Source organism: Haliaeetus albicilla, chromosome 10, assembly GCF_947461875.1.
Source record: "Haliaeetus albicilla chromosome 10, bHalAlb1.1, whole genome shotgun sequence".
NCBI classification, from domain to species: Eukaryota; Metazoa; Chordata; class Aves; order Accipitriformes; family Accipitridae; genus Haliaeetus; species Haliaeetus albicilla.
The window spans coordinates 19245994-19261915 of NC_091492.1; the positions used below are offsets into that span (position 1 = coordinate 19245994).

Consider the following 15922-nt stretch of genomic DNA (forward strand, 5'->3'; position numbering starts at 1 on the left):
GACACACAAAAAACCCATGGAAAGTGACATTTAAACATCGTTTCTTTGTCACATATCAGTTAAAAATAGAAAAAAACATATTTACTTTAATCCGCAGTAGACACTTGGTCTCGCACCTGCTGCTCACACGCAAAATATGTCATTATCACTCAGCGTCCATCCTCTTACACAGAGAAAACAAAGTCACTTTGGTTCAGTTTTGTCTCACTTCAAGCCTCAGAGGAGCTGCACTTACAGAGGAATGTTAAGCAGAAAACAAAACCAAAATAGCACAACATCAACTACAGTTCATTTGCAGGGGAAAAAAAAGCTGCTTTTGTGTGCATTCAATAATTATCCCAAAACAATTGTGATACGATGGCATGAACTCCAGAAACACTTTTTCTGCACTTTTCGAAGACTGTGCAATGCTACCAATATACCACTGTCATCATTAGCGGGCACACCACTACTGCAGAAAGTACTTGGCCAATGGTACAGAGCCGGCAAGGCCAAAGACAATATGGTATGCTGCACACTGCTGTTAGATAATGCTGCGTATGTCCTACATATTTCTTCTGGACAGGAATTATTGTGAACAATTATTTAAAGCACGTAAACCACCAGTTTCTAATGAGCACCAGAACTTTTGCTAGGAAGGGCCTAAAAGCATTCCTGGCTTTGTAAGGACAAGTTTCAACTAGCAATCGTCTACATCTAAAAACCTTAGATACAGAAATAATTCTCCAGTACTGCGGTGGCTACCTGCATCATACTCGTCAATGCATTTATCTTTGGAAGACCTCCTGGAAGAAGGGAAATCAATCTTTTTACGGATGGAGGACCAAAGCTGAGAGACATTAAGGAAGGAGTAGCTTGTCTGAAGCAGCACAAGTGCAGGCATCCCCAAGCTAGCACTGACCTAACCTCATACTCCGTATGGTGCGGCGACATGCAGCTGTGATGGCTCATGCTCGCAGGCACGAGGCTGGCTGTGCTCAGGCTGGGCTATTTTTGAACTCTGACTCTCAGCAGGGCTTGTTGGAAGAGGACTAGATGCCAAGGAGCAGTGCTGGAGCCAGCTCCATCCCCACCGTGGACATGGACATGCCCCCTTTGACTTGCCCAGGATTACACCCAAGGAAGCTGTGCAAGGAAAAGAGCTGAACCAGAATTTGTAGGGAAGCACCGGATCACTTTTCTTCCCATAAAAACAACACTCACATTGAACCAGACCTCGGAAATTTTCCTTTCTCTTAAGTAAGGCCAAGGATTAAAGGGGCGCAAGGACCCAGGATTTAGGATGTTGCAACCTGGATGTTGCAATTTAACATAATTTTGATTTAAACTTTCAAATATCTCTTCTCCCAAACTCAGGCTTCTCTCAACAAATAGCTAGTATATAAAATTAAACAACTGAATAAGAACAAGTTTTACACATTATCCCACAGAACATGGGACATGTCTATAAATTCCCCAAACTGTCTACATAGGATGCAGCCATCTCTGGGGTGGAACAAGCAAACTGTGCAACTGTCGCATAGCAACAGTATTGAGAAGCAAAAACCTGTGTTTAGTCAAAACTACAGCAGGAGATTTATTGAGTACTACGTTAGTGCTGAGGAATCACGCAAGTGAACCAACTTCCCATGGCTGCCTTTTTCTCACGCTCTTTTTTTAAAGAACCAAAGACACGGAGCTATTTTTTCTCCAAACAGTCCTTGCCTTATGATGTCTTGTCTTGTTTTCTTGTTAAAAACCTTTCAGCCATTTATATATTATACCTCAAACCTGTACATCATGCGTTTCAGAAGCAAAAGTGAGCAGCATCTTCTGGGCTATGTTCCCACATTTTTGATCCACTATTTGTTTTGCAGCTATAATGATTATTTGTAGTTAAGAGATCAATGGAAGTTCTAAATATATTCCTGTGACATCCGGCGTACAGCTTGCATTCGGTCACAAATGAAAATAACCACACCACGCGTGGGTGTCTGAACAGGTAACGCAAACACCCAAAGCATAACAGGCCTGAGGAGATACCACAAGGAATACCAATTCAGACTTAAAATGTCATATGGCATCATTACACTACGTGTAACAAAAATAAGTGAGCAGAATGGAAAGGTTGCAAAACTGCTTGTAAACAACACTACCAGGTGGGATGTTGATGCAGCCTCCTAAAATGGCAAATGAAGCAAACTGTGTAACCCACAATTAATGTGTCTAAAACCAGTGCTCCTCCCCCCACCCAAAGTATCAACCAGTTGCAGAGGAACGAGAAGAGGGGACTGAAGGGAGGAAAGAAGGAGAAATTATAAATATTCTTAGAGATTTTTTTGTTAGACATATTATAAAGCACCAAAGACATCTGCAAAGTCTGCTTTATTCTACAGTAGTAGCATGCATCACACAGGGTGCTTAAACCTTTGTGCTGTTTTTGATTTCTCCGTGTGCTTCATTTTCTATCCATTAATTCCTTTCAAGCCATTCTTATGTACAACTCCTACTTTAATGAACCTTTACAAAACTGTACCGTTTCTCAGGTCACACTTCAATTTGTGAAGAAAAAAAATCATGTCTGATCTTTTTAGATCTTTCCTTTATAAAATAATACTTATTCCAAAAGGCTTTCTACTGGTCTGGTTAGGTTTTTGTTTTCTCTGTTTCTTTCCCAGGGCAAAAATTATAATTCATCCTGGTACTACTGAGCTCCTCTTTAGCAAGTGCTAAACAACCAGAAATACAGTGGCTACTGGCTAAACTTCAAAAGCCTGGAGTGTAGTCCCAGCATGGAGGCTGCACATACACGGTAGAGAGAGCTGGATGCATTATACATTTGTCTGACTTGAGTATTCACAGCTGAGGAAATCAGGTTGATTGGTTCTGGGTCTTTTGTGAGCGCTGACAGATCCTGACCCACATTTGTCATCCTAGTCATTTTATTCCAGCCATAAAGGCAACTTTATTTCCACTCCTTACCTGCTCACTGGGAGGCAGGAGACTGGTTTATTAGGAAAAGAAGTAGGAATTAATCAACTTACTTGCATGACAGAGACAGGGCTTTGTCTATCATATTTCATATGTTGGCCTATACCTATGTTTCAACTCAAATATATCCAGCGTCCAAATACAAGTGCAGTCTGACCTCCACATCTAATGAAAAAGCACCAGAGAGCTTTACCTTTCTTTACCTCTCAGCACTGGCCAAAATGGGTGCCTACATGCGGTATTAATGGGCCAGCCTGGTTAAGGAATCCCAGACAGACTCTGCTATCATCTCTCCTAGTTGCCTGCTAGCCCCATGCTGCCTTCAGCATGTTAGCCACTGAGTGCACACAGATGAAAGATTTTCCCCGTTTTCCCACCTGCCTATCTTCTGCAGAAGCAGGCACACAGGTGAAGCTCTGTATGCCCAGATGACAGGACTCCCTTTGCACTCACACAGCTCCTTACTCAACCTTCCCAACGAGCCAAACCTCAACGTTTTCCTGCACAGAACAATTGGGCAGAATCATAGGTCACCTTTCACATCTTCCTGATACGCATGCACAAATCTGAAAATACCCTTTTGTGGATAAGCTGTTTGAGTTTTTTGTTTTTACAATGTTATCCTGCCTGTGTCAGTATAGGACATTTTAAGAGGTGAGAGTACCCATTTAGCTGACCCCCAGAATGGACTGATTTTTTTTTCTCAATGTAACCTCAAACGTGTCCTGCTCATTTTCTGATCGTGTCCAGATTGCTTCTCTCCCAAGAATGGGGCGCTTCATGATTTCTGACACTGAGTCAGAAGCAACTAAATTGCTCAACACTTTGCCTTCGAAAAACAGGGGCAGGAATTGATTATGGCTAAGCGAAGCTGTCAGAATACAATTTACTAAGACAAAGTCATCTACATCACCTAACGCCTTACAGTGTTTCGAAATTTGCAGACATGTTACTAGTGAGCATGTATTGATTACCATTCCTTGAATGTGGCAGAGAGGATTTCTCTACTGATTGGCTAAATGATGTGTATGTTGAAACAGATTTAACTGAATTTAAGTATGTTATTGGTAATTTCATTCAGAACTCCCACATGAGACAAATCACACCGATTACTGAGAAGTACAGCTCCTGGAAGGAGGCCCAAACCTATATCTGAAGTTAAAGGCATTGGAAAAAAATATAGGGTGAGGGGGTGGAAGGAAAACTGTTAATTGCTCAGAAGTATTGCAGGGACATAAGAAAGGGATTCTGCTTACATAACTTAAGCCACTTAAAAATTGGGTGTCTAGACTCCTTTTCCATATGCAGATAGAAACCTATTTTAGATAATTATTTGAAGATGGAATGAACTGTCCAATGAAGGCAAAGCTAAAGGACAAATCAGAATAAATCTCTTAAAATAAGGCAAGATGATTCTACTCTGCTGCATGAGTCTATCCTGAGATATTCCTTATTTTCCTTTCCTCTCACAAAATACTTCAGAAGAATAGTAAAATAGGTACAGAGTCACAGGGGTAGGAATTAGGTAACTGATGTGTGCAGGTATGGTCTGTGATACAACAGTTTGGGTGTTTTGATAATACATGTACAACAGCCTGAAACACGAATATTTACAAAGCAACAGTTCCCAATTTTGCAAAGGTCTCCAAGTGTGTGGAAAATACTACACTGAGCTTGCACAAAGACAGTAAAATCTAGAAGACAACTAATACAGTCACCCTAATACACCCTTCGCTCAGCATGCAGATGGTATCATCACTGATGTTAACAGAAATTGCGCACACACATTTACAAGCGACTGTAGTTTGGAGTGCCTACAAATCAGTGTTAGGCCTGAAAACACTATTCCAAAGAAATACACAAGCTACTAATTTGAATCCCGATTCAGCTGACAACCACTGAATTTTCAGTTGTTGAAATGCCATGTTCAACATGCAAGAGAGAGGAAAGATGCGCATTGTGAAACTGCATTTATGACCAAAGCAAATCCTCTGACTGCTTACCAGTGGTGTAAAGCAGCATGCAGGGCTGCTCCAACTTCCCTCTGTGTGGAGTAATATCACATGACAGAACTTCTACTGCACGAAATGGCAAGCTGGGGAAAATAGATAAGGAAAGCATTGGTATTGAAATACACAAAGAACAGCAGATACTCTTTATTGTGTAACGCATTAAATTATAGCGGATGGTGTAAGTAATTCGTAAGCATCACTCAAGTATTAAGAAAAGCACTTAAAGGAAAAAGTTTGCAAAATTCATGAAACCTTTCTTCCCCCAGTTTCTGAATCCCCCCTTTTGAGATATCCTCCGGGTACAGATGGGAACATGCAGATTTTTAAGTTGGAGTATGTACATTTCACAAGCCCAGTAAAATCACACAGCGTGCTACAAAATCCAGACATCAAAATGGCAGGCAAGAAAGACAAGATTCAAACTGACACTGAAGATGCAGCCCAATCCCCGCCCCCGCCAGTCCACCAAAGGAGAAATCCCTTTCCTTCATGAAGAGAGGAATGGCACCTGGAATCACACTTCTGCACCTGTTTTCTTGCTTTGAGTGCAAGCTTGCTCATGCTGGTCCAGCACCAACTCGGTGCATCACCCAGCTTCGCAAGGGCCTCAGAAAATGCCATGCACGGGACTTCTGTGAGAATAACATGTCAAACAGACTTTACTAAATATCACTAGCTGAAAATTATTAACACCAGTTATGAGTAGATATCCTTTTGTGTTCCTTTACTGGGTGGCAGATGTCCATACCTGATTTCTTCAGAAAACTAAGAAATTTCATAACAATGCGGACACATACTGAATTGCCAAATTGCCCAAGGTCACCGCAAATCAACAAAGACACCCACTTCTTACTTCCAGTGAATTACATGTATTAAGGTTTCCAAATTACCGTCAAGTCCAATAGATTATTCACCTTTTCATTCACCTTCAAAGTTGGAGATAAATACGTCACAGGAGGATTTTTTTGTACTCAGATGCAGACATATCCCTTCAGCAAGGGCACATCAACAGATATTTTCAGCTTGCAGGTAATAATCTCTAAAATTTAAGTCTAAAACATTTACCACACTGTATGAAATGATAACACAATCTCAGCTTGCCTGCACTTGCCAAAGTCATAGTGAACAACCCTACCAAATACCCAGCTCTTGTACCTCTCCTCCTTTACTCAAGAAATGTAATTTTGCTTACAACCTTTCCTTAGCATCTTCTCTTCAATAAGCTACTGAAACCGGAGCACTTACACCTGACAATGTGTCATACAGGTCTTAAACAAAGAATCAGATGATCGGGAACAGGACCTGCTAAGCCTCCACAAATGTTTGCATTTACTCCTTACACAGATGCTTAGCAGAGATTTCCATGCTTTGAGCTATGGGCTTCAGAAGACGTGGTTGGCAGCTGCTGGCTTTCACAGTCTGCTCAGGGTGAAGTGTCGTTAGCTATGACATAGGCTCCTAAATAGGAGCTGGTTTCCAAAACCATTCAGCCCCTGTAAACAGCTTCATGTTAGTGGCCCCAGATAACCAGACAGAATCAGCTGCCCTGTCACGCAATGGCATCGGTTGTGTTCAGACACAGCAGCAGACTTCTGTCAAAATCCCTGGCTCAGCACAATTGCGGCACAGCTGAGAGCTGGCAGGTCCCCGCATCTCACTACCTAACATCTCAGCTCTTTTGAAAACTTGGATGTTTAAACATTAATTTTGTGTTGAGAGAGGAGCCAAATATTTAATACATCATCCACCAGTTGGCTGGTGGACCTGCACACCATCATTTGATTTCTGCTGTGGTGGTCAAGAGGTCTGGGCCGGGTGGGATGCCAGCCTCTGGCACAGGGTGGGCAGCTGGGGAGGAAGGAGCTCCTGAGCTTGAGCAGAGTGAGATCCCAGAGAGTCACGTCAGCACTTCTGAAGTACGTGCTGTGACTGTCCTGATGACATTGGGGGTTTTAGCCCAACTTAAAACAACAGTGGAGCTGACCCAAGAAAGCCTGTGAGTTCCTGATCCTGCTCCCCACAGACTTTTACTATGTTGAGCTCAGAGTTGCCAAGTATGTAAGCTAAGGGAGCCCACAGGCAGTTTTTGCTTGCTTGGCCAGCATCAGACTTTAGCTTTCATTGACCTTGACAGCAATACACAGAAACTACTTTCACATGAATGAACTATTCTTGAATAATTTCACCAAATATTTTAAGATCAAGACATTTGCTTTGAAATACTAACCTTTACCTATCCTCCTTTTATCTTCACAAACCAGCAAGAGGAATCCTGCCAAGGCAGTAACCTGTTTGGCTCACGATGAGTTCCTCTATAGGCTCCTTATAATATTTCAGTGCACCACAGGCCTCTTGCTAATCATTGAGGTGAACGAACTCGAGTGGCTGCCTGGAGTGAGCTTTAGGAGGACTCGAACCCTCCAGAGGACAAAATTATAAAAAGAACATGGGCACCTATGGCCAAATCACTTCAGCATGAGGGAGAAACATTTTATTTTGTTTTAGTGGGTTTCTTTTGAAGTTGTAACCTCTCAAAAGTGAAAACTAAAAGCCTTATCTTTCATGTTTTTTGCATTTCTCCCCATATCATTCTGTCTAGTAACTACCTTGATGTCTCCTTTAACTGTCCTGGACGCATTTGATTTCCATGCATTGATTTTTTTCTGAACTTAATTTGTATCAGACTTTTTTCCCTTGTCCAACTCATGAAACACTTTTTTCTTGCACCCAGCTGCTGCTGAATTTCTTTTCTTCTCAGATTTTACATACAGTCTGACTACTCTGCTGGATGAGCACAATAAAACTCTTCCCTTGGATCCCATTTGGAGTTTGGATTCCTAATCTAACATCCCCTTACATAAAATGCTCAATGCTACAACTGTGCACCTATTTTTCATGGCATGATTATTACCATACCTCTGCCAAAATGAATATCAATCTCAAAAACATAGCTTTACTTTTCTATCACTATCCATTTGCATGAGTTTGTGCACTCTTCTTGTGAATAGCCCAGTGAGCAAGACTGCCGGCGAGAAACAGGCTACATGACAATATCTGCAGAGAGCAAACCCTGCATATGCAGTGGTACCACACTCCCAGCTTGCGATGTAGCTCTCCAACCTAAACAAAATAAACCTGCTGACATTTTCAGTTGGGAGTAACAAGCCTCTGAGTACCTGCTTTTGAATAAGCTGTAGGAAGATAGGAAAATTTAAGCAAGAAGCCTGTTCTGCCACAGTCACTCAGGAGATTACTGTTGCTGCTTTTGATGACTGTAGGACCATTCACAGCTTTTCACCATGCCACATATCCATCTCACTGCAGAAGAAAAGGGACAAAGGGTGCCTGAAATGCAACCCCTTTGAAACAAACAGAAAGCAGAAATTGTAAAAATTCCTCTGGTGATCCTCAGCTACCTATAAAGATTAGGACTATCCAGAACTACACAGCAAAGAAACATCAAATTGGTTCAAACTTGCAGCTATATCATCAGTGACCGTCTCAGTCCCAAGACTGGTTCAGAGCCTGGAATATTGTGTGTAGGGCCCACAAGATGATACCCTTAGTGTCCAGTGGCGGGAGTAGTCATTCCTTTCACTACTCTGTGCTATTATGCTCTGTATTTATTCTCTGAATTAGAATAAACTTCTTCAGATTTATTTGTTTGGGGTTTTTTTCCTGAAAAGAAAGCCTAACAGTAAATAGAAAACCACAGACCTTTGGTCTTGTTTTACTTCATTCTCCAGCCTCTTTGTTTCTGCCTGCATTTGGTGTACCCGCAACAAGGTCAGGTTCCCAAAAGAACAAAAATTTTCATTGCGTCATAGTTGGGTTAGTGTAGAGGGAACTGAAATCAGGCTCCAAATGGTTTGTTTAGAGTTTTTCCCCCTGCTTTATTACGTCCAAGCTACAAGCAAGTTTGGCATGAGCTTTTGTAGTCCCTACTACAAACACCCTAGACCAGAAGGATGCGATGGTTGCACCACTGTGCTTCACACATGTGTAAATGAGACTTACACTGGGTCACAGAATTAGTAAATATGCCGCAGCCTAGTGGCTGGGAGATGCAATTATATGTCTGTTTTGAACATAAAATATTATCCATTTTGTTTGCAGAGCTTGCCATATGATTCCCTTGAGAAAACACTAGAGGAAAGCCTTAAAGCTTTCCACATTTTCAGGGATGCCCAAACCCATGTTATTTTACTCAGCCTGAGCTGTTGCTCACAGGCCTTCCTGGTAGGTGCTCTCACCCACTGGGCCCTCTCACCAGTTAATGACCTAAGAAAGCCCCATCCCACAGCAGATAACATACAGTGCAAACAGCCAGGCCTATTAGGAGGAATTTCACCAGACATGACTGTTGGTTTTGTTGCACGGCCTGAGTCACGTTACAAACTTTCCAATGAGATTTCAAATAAAACACAATTCATGGCAGTCTGACTCAAGAGCTTTCATTCTTTCTGTTCAAAAGACAGGCCTGATTTACCAGCAGCCAGACAGCAATCCCTATACATGCAAGCACTTGTTCAATAGCTTTCCCATTAGGAGTCTGGTCCCATTAAGACTAATCACACAGATCTTTACCGTATGGAGTTGAGTTCAAAACTTGACCCAAAGCCTGTACCTGCACAGAGCTAATGTCAAATATCTTAAATCTTCCACTTTGGGTCTAGGATTTTGTTTAAAATAACTTTTGCTCAGTTGATAGAAAAGGCTAAACTCCAGTGCATGAATGCTTCCTCTTACAAAGCCACTGAATATTTCAGGCTTCCAAGGGTAAGATTTGACAAAAGCTGGAGCCGAACCTTGGAAATTGTGTGGAAATCCCCCTTGGTATAAGTGCACGTATGACACTTTCTCCTTTTTTGCCTACAGTAGCAATACATAAACTCATAAACAATAACTTCTCAGGCCACCAGAAAATGGATGATCAAAACTGTGTAAGACCTACACAAGTAACTGGAGTCCTGCATTGCTTTTATGCAAATCTGCCAGCCAACTTCAAACACTTATGAGGCTTATAACAAATCTTGCTCTCAGGAACACCTCTGATTTCCTTTTTGCAATAAGTGTTTCATTTAGTGAAAGTTAAGAGAGATTTAAAAGTTATTTTTGGCTATAGACATTGTAATGCATTAAAAAATCAGTAGTAAGAAGAATTAACTTTCAAAAGGTATTACAATTAAGACAGTGCCTAAGGTCCACTTATTGCCGTGGACTCTACCTGGGCAAATCTTAATTGACATCTGTCCACTTAACATCTTTTTGAACAAAAGATATTCTTATTCTGGAGCATAGTCATTCAGAGACAGCTATTGGGTTTTAATTTCACACCCTGCCTTGATAACAAATTAACTTGAAAGCACAGATAACCCTTTTGTTAAATTCAGGCTGCCCTGGGCCTGCAATCTTTATTTCCAATAGAAAATTATAGACCCAGGTTTGCCCTGGATCTATAAGCAAACAGTAAAACGTAGAAACAAAATGTGGGTTTTTTTTCTGGTGAACACCAATATGATCAGCTCTTACTCATACTGTCTGAAACAAAGCCCGACAAAAAGGGCCCTGGATCAGGCTCACAAATATTTGGAGAAAGCCAATTTAAACTCTCCGAAGTACTTACGGATAGGAAAAGTGCCAAGTTGTATTGTTGAAATTACCCTTTCTGCAATGCGAAGAGTGGCCCCTTTCCCTGAGGCCCAAACGTTGCTCTACCTGGGAACCTACATATGTTCACGTGCACAGTGGATTTCCCTTATCTCCACAGCTGTGATTAGGTCTCCTCTTAGATGTGGATATCATCAGTCAAAGGCAGTGAGTATGTTAAGGTGCATGACTTGGGACACCTCCAATTGCTGACTTGAATACTCTCACACAGCCCTCGAGGTGACCACATGAGGAAGACTGGGCTCGCTCCACTGCTAACATGCCGTGGAAGGAGAGAGGCACAAAGTCGTCATCAGAACCTATTTCAGTCTCCACCTAAATGTGAAAATAAGCGACAACAGTAAGTCCTAAAGACACTGTTCATTTGCTGCTTGCTGCAGCTTTGATGGGCTGCGGTCAGGCTACGGCTGAGGACTTCTGAAAATGCCCTTCTCACAGCCCAGCTGTGCCTATTCATCATCTTCTGCTTCATGGGTATTTTAATCCGACGGGCGGGGGGACCTAGACTTTCGTGAGTACTCGGAATGTTATGTAAAGAGAAATCTCACTGTTTCCACTGTGAAATTTTGCCTCAGGCAACTTATGAATGTTCCAGGGGAGATATTCACCATTTTCAGCAAAACAGCTGACAGATCCATCTGCTGCTCTTGGTGATATTGGGTGCAATTTTCAAGTGTCTCAGTAACATACGCTCCTACAGTCCCAGTGAAAAGCCAAGTTCCCCCCACATGACAATTGCAAGGGAGGGGGAAACAATAAACTTTTGTTCTAGTTTTTTTAATTTTAAGGGTAAATGGCTTTTGAAATATCTCAACACTGATAAGCATGAAGTTTGGAAGAACTGGTTTTATACAGTTACAATAAGTTTCCCAAGAAATACAGATGCCCTACAATTATAACATGGAAACTTTTTTATTTTACACTTTTTCAACAGCAAAAATGTTGATTTAGATCCATTGCAATATTCTACAAAGTCACATGGATAACATTTTCAGGTAGTTGTCTTTAATGAAAAAGTAAAAATGCTTCTTTTGATATTAAAAAAATGAAACATTTCAATTTGAAATTTATTTTCACTGTACTAAAAACAGGTTTGAAGAGCAAGTGCTTAATTTGGGTTTGAATTACATGGTTTAGCTGAACCCATATTAAATTTCTTCCTTTAGATTTTGATTAGCCAAAGAACCAAATCTTTCTCATTTTGAAACATCTTCCCCTTAATTTTTCAGAATGACTCTGCATTAAAAGTGAGTCATTCACACAGGTGTCCCCACAAAATTATGGGTTAGGGAATTTTGAGTCTGCTCTTCCATGAATGTGCGAAACAGAAAGACTTGAATCCTGTTCTATGGAAAAGTTCACTGTAAATTTACCTGCATCATAGCTGCATAGGCATCTACAACATAACCATAGGCACAATCACGCCCATAGGGTTAGCTGCCAGCAACCTCAGTTGCCAAACATCCTGCAGATGGGGTATGAGGGACTCATCTTGCAATCAACCCATAGGGGAACACATCACCACATCTGCAAGGGAGCCCCAAAGCTGGCAGCCTTTCTACATGCTTTGTACTGGGTTAATAAAACAAATATTGACACAATTTGTTTCATTTTGGTCACTACTACGTTGGTCCTCTTGGCCCATATCAGCAACCAGGGACCGGGGAATTGCCACATCTGATGGTCTCCTCTCCTTGTGTTACTCAGCCTTACTAGAGTAGGAAGAAACAAAGGAAAAAAATAGCCCACCGAAACTCATGTTTGGCAGCTGCCAGCTTCTCCTGAACTGCCACAGTGGCTTTCATCTTTCTATGAACGCTGCGTGACTGCTGGGGGAAGGAGATGGCAACAGAGCAACAGAAAAAACTACACACACAACTGTGTTCAACAGTGCCAAATCTGACACTCCCGGTGCTGGTTAAAAAGGCAAAGTTTCTCAGGCTTCCCTGTAAGGTCACAGCTGGTACTTCTATGAATCTTCTTATTACATGGGAACGAGGCAGAGGTTCATAGAGAGAGACAGATGGCGAGGAGCAATGTTACTTATCCTAATGTGCATGTGAGACAAAGAGCTTTTTGGCATACCTCTCAATCCCAGTCTTCGCTGCGCCATGTCGGGCAGCCGATCCCCGCCAAGTGTTTGTTCCCCTCCACTTTTTATTCCTCCCCTCAGCAAGTCCGATCCTACTTGTCTTCAGTGCTTACATGAATCACACTAGATGTTTTCCAGAGATTTAGGCTCTGATGAGCAAGGCCAGCAAAAACAGCAGCAACAAACAAACAAGCTGACTTGAGCCAAGTTTGCCCACCACCGTGCATTTGCATTCACGTAGGCCACCCCCTCCACCGGCCCCCGGCTGCCAAACCACAAGAGCGGTGGCAAGAGTGGGAACAGGCAGCCCTGGGGACAAAGATTCAGGATTTGGGTTGTAGACCTACGTATTAATCACACTGAAAATACAAATTGTGGCTGGGATTTTCAGTTGGGAAGGGCAAGGGATCTTCGTGTTGGAGGGAGGGGGGATATTAATTGTGGCTCAAGCCAGGATTTCAACTGTGGGAACTAGGAGCAGGGAAAGAGAAGGTAAAAACGTAGTTTGCATATTGGTTGAAGTAAAGCTTAAAATATGAGGGAAGGGCAGACTTTGATCTCTGTGGTCTAAGGCTATCGCTGGGAGGACCTCGCTCATTCCAGCTGAATTATTCTTGGTTTTCAGCAGCAATGGAGAGAAGAATCTGCTCTCCTGAGCCCAACCTCCTTATCCTGCTGCAAATGGAAAAATTCACATAGCACTTCCACTGCCATCATAGTGGAAATGCATCTGAAGTTAACGCTGAAATCACGTGAGCAGGATCTTCCAGCAAAGACCTTGAAGAACCAGAGGCAGTACTTCTAGGAGAAGATAAGGCAAGATATGGCTCCATCACATGGCAATTGCTCTTTGAGACCACGTGCCAAGGATGCAAGCTCTTCATTCAGGCAAGTAACTATTAATAACCAGGCTGGCTGTGGGGAAACCCATCCTACCTCCCAGAAACGTGATAGCCAAAAATGTAAAGACAGCTCCTCAAATTGGCACTCAAATGGTGGAAGGAGGAGGAGCTGCACTGGGAATTGGCAAGTTGAAGTGAGAAGATGAAGGGAATTGTTTATCCAGGGTATTTTTAACTTGTGGTTCTGTAGGCAGGAAGGCAAATGGAAAGGCAAATCATGATTTGCAGCTTATGCAGGACTTTGAGCAACTCCTAACTAGCACTCCATGGTGAAGGGAGAGAAGGCAAGATGAAAGCACAGCCCTGTTTTCTTTTCTTTTTTAAAAAAAAAACCCTACCACTAAACCAGTCCCACTTTAATTCCTCACCAGAGTAGATGACATCACATTCACTTGAATACCAATTTAATTTAACCAGTTTTTACTTAGAAGTAACTAGAGAACTTTCTTCCAAACAAACCAAACAAGACTTAATATGTTGGAAGTGTGACAGACTGACAGCACAGGAATTTAAAAGCCTACAGCAAAAAGAGTTCATATCAACCCTGTAGAGGTGATATAATCTGTGATGGTGCTTTTTGAAACTGTCATGCTCATAGACTTCATTAATTTCAATAAATCTTGTCCTCTTCCATATACTAATTCTCTGACAAGCAATAGGACAAGAGGAAATGGCCTCAAGTTGCACCAGGGGAGGTTTAGATTGGGTATTAGGAAAAATTTCTTCACCAAAGGGGTTGTCAAGCACTGGAACAGGCTGCCCAGGGAAGTGGTGGAGTCACCATCCCTGGAGACATTTAAAAGACATGTAGATGTGGTGCTTAGGGGCATGGTTTAGTGGTGGACTTGGCAGTGCTAGGTTAATGGTTGGACTCGATGATCTTAAAGGTTTTTTCCAGCCTAATTGATTCTATGATTCTATTAATGCACACATATTTATCTATACATTGAGAACTCCATGTTGATTTTTGACCAGTGTAAATTTTTGTAGTGTCAGCAAAGGGACGCTCTACAGCTCGGGCTTTATGGCATGTCAGCCTCTGACATCATTCTGCCTGCAGTCCACGTAACACAGGCCTGGCAATCCCACTAGTTCTTCTTGGGCAAAATACCAGCATCCACGCTCAGCTGCAGTGGTGATGACTTGCTGACATGGGAAACCAAGGAATGGGGTCCTTCCTGGAGCAAGGCTTACACAAACTCATCAACGTTGATCAGCTACTACAAACCCTAGAGACAGTGGTCTAGTAATAACTTTAGATTAATAAGTATCATTTCAGGACTAGGTACATGGCAAGTCCGCAGGCTTCAACATTCCTGTGACTTGCAGTTAAAAGCAGAAAAGGCAGCACATATGTATGCATCCAGGTACATTTAAAATAAATAATGAAAATGCTTGACAAACTTTTGTGTTTACTATTTACTTGTGATTTTTGTAACAACCACTAAGGAGGAGGAAAATAAAATTTCTTTTGCCATCATTTTGGTTTCCTTCATGTTTGTAAGCAACTCCCACTGTCTCCACTACAAAAGGCAACACTGCTGCTTCTGGATGTCCCACAACACTGCATGGCCAGTTTCCAGATCCCACTACAACACGCGGGAGTTTCCCTATTGACTTCAGTGGGAAACATGAGCAATCAGCACCTCAGAAAACTAATTAACTTCCATGAGTCATCCGAGCTTTAGCCTAAGCTGACTTGTCCAACATCAGGGGCAGAATTCGACTGCCATTGACTTTAAAATTCAAAGCACCCCTTCCACCTCTTGCTGTAATTTCAACTAAGACCTGCCGTAGCCAAGTGCTTCAGGATTGGAGAGTCTCCAATGTTTGTGGGGCTGCTAACAGGTTTAGAGGTTACTGTTTCTTCAGCACCTTGCTGGAATGGGTCCCAGGTTCTGCTGCAGTAAACCAAGGCACTGGATTCATGGTAGCACACCATCCCTGCAAACTTAGCAAAACCAAGAACAGGCATAAGACAGGCCTTTGACGAAGAAGGATAAGTGTAGCTATCTGAGCTATCATATACACAAGCCCTCTGGACATAACTATGTTGTGGGATAGGATTTGAAGATTCAGACTTTCCATATGCACAACAGCCTGGCTGCAGACCTAGATCCAGCCAGGATCTCAGGCAGAGCAACTCCGTAGGCACACATCAGCTCCACTGCTCACGGGCAATAGGCAGACGCGTTGTGCTGTAGATGTGCTGCACAGCTAACTCATGCCTGGCGAGTCCTCGCCAGAAGCACAGCTGGAGTGCACCAGCCTGTACC

General features: G+C 42.3%; 1 long non-coding RNA gene across 1 annotated transcript in view; it reads right to left on the reverse strand.

The window, feature by feature from the left end:
• LOC138687097 (uncharacterized) overlaps window positions 1–15922 on the reverse strand; it is a 186587-nt gene that overhangs the window by 18826 nt on the left and 151839 nt on the right. The window contains exon 2 of the long non-coding RNA XR_011326433.1: window positions 4974–5065. This is a non-coding gene — a long non-coding RNA (uncharacterized lncRNA). The remainder of the gene's footprint in view (window positions 1–4973; window positions 5066–15922) is intronic.